Here is a 1,933-nt window from a genome sequence, read left to right as displayed (position 1 = left end):
GAGCGAGTAAAGTGAGAACGGCCGGCTGCGCCGTTTCTTTCGACGTTGCTCTCTCGATTCGGAGATAACAGCGCTGTGTGCCGCCGGACGATTAATAACCGACTCGAGATCTAGATACGAATAAGTATAAAAAGGTTGGATCTTGGTTTCGTCGTTCTTACGACCATATAACGCTTCGTAGGACGTGACGATGTGAAACGAAGAATCCCTTCAGAATGGAAAATGCCGCGACACGGACCGACGCGAAGGCCGACTTTGATACAAAGCCGAAGGTACTTAACTCCAACGACGTCGAGTATCGCTCAAGGGAGATCGGTCATGAAGTAAGGGAAAGAGGAGCACTCGTACGATCCTCGTCCCCCGTGCGATTAAATATCGCAGGGGTGCGGTCGATGGAGATCGTAAGAAGATTCGCGATAAAGCGATCGAAGCAGGCTTACGCCTGTAATCTTTGGAGGTACGTTAATATCGCGACTAAACGTCGTAACCTACGAAATCCGGAGAAGAGGGTCGCAGTTATTAATCGGGCAGCGATAATCGCCGGCTCCACGATATCCAACGAATTCATCCGCCCCCTCGTCCGTCGATACTCCGTCGTTCTTCGATCGTCGTTCTTAATTGCGCGTCTCAGGGGGACGAGAGCAACGCGTATCGCCACCACGCGTCGATCGACGAGGTATCGATTCGCTTCCGCGACCAGCGTCAAAGGCCGGGCCGACGAAACAACGTTATGCCACGCGTCGAGATTCGCGTTGCTCGGCGTCTTTCTCCGTGGGTCACGAAACCAAAAGGGAGGAAAAACACGAGGGATCCGTGAAAAGGCGTCGTTGTTCGATCAGCGTGTGTCCAACGATAAGCGAAGCGACGAGGACGCGACCTAACACCAACACGGGCAATTCCTTTTCCTCGGGTTTCTCGTTTTCTGGATGGACGATCCGGTCCGTAGTTTTTGATTCTCTACAGAGGAGTATACAAGTACTTGATTTGCAAAATGATTAGTTTAAAAGATATCTTAAATTTAACTTTTTTTTATTTTATTTTATTTTATTTCTTTTATTCCTTTTTTTATTTTATTTTACTTTTTATTCTATTTTTTTTATTATGTACCTTGCAATTCGTACAGCTGAACATTAAATTTAGTATTGTAGGACTTGTGTGAATGAGGAGGAAGGATAAGAGAGAGTTAACAAGTTTTTATGCTTTCATTAGTTTTTATTCACCTACAGTCTTGACTAAGAATATACAATTCAGTACTAATATATATAGAAAAATACAAATATCCACATAAAACTGTACATACAATCATACATACGAAACCATACATACAAAACCAGACATACAAAACCAAACTTGACTAAGAATATACAATTCAGTAGTAATATATATAAAAAAAATACAAATATCCACATAAAACTGTACATACAACCATACATACAAAACCATACATACAAGAATTATTATACTTAGAAAAAAAGTGTCTGGCAATAGTAGCGATTATTCGGGATCGAGGTATCCCAACTCCAGCCAGTATGCTGCCATATCTCTTGCGGATTCTCCCGGCTCTCGGTCCAGCAGCAACCTTGCAGTTATTGCTTCTCCTGGAGAAGGATCGATGTTGACTAGGCTCCCTGTCCGTCTCAACATGGTGAATTGGGCCACTCGATGTCTCTTCCCTTGGATCGGTTGTTCTCGTACACCTGGCAGAACGATTTTTCTAGCCCACGGTGCCATTTTTGCCAAATTACGGGGCAGCAGCCGTATTGAATCGAGACATTGCTCGCTCTCTAACCCCCAATCGATTAGAAAGACGATGTAGCCAGTCATGGTCCTTTGTAAAAGGATGGCTCTTTCCCAAGCGCTAGATTCCTTAAAATCTACTAGCACGGCGACTAGCATGCCTGTTCTTAAACTTTTCGCCTTCGGCAAGTACTCC

Source organism: Bombus huntii, unplaced genomic scaffold (assembly GCF_024542735.1).
Source record: "Bombus huntii isolate Logan2020A unplaced genomic scaffold, iyBomHunt1.1 ctg00000120.1, whole genome shotgun sequence".
Lineage (NCBI taxonomy): Eukaryota > Metazoa > Arthropoda > Insecta > Hymenoptera > Apidae > Bombus > Bombus huntii.
This window is presented reverse-complemented; position numbering follows the sequence as displayed.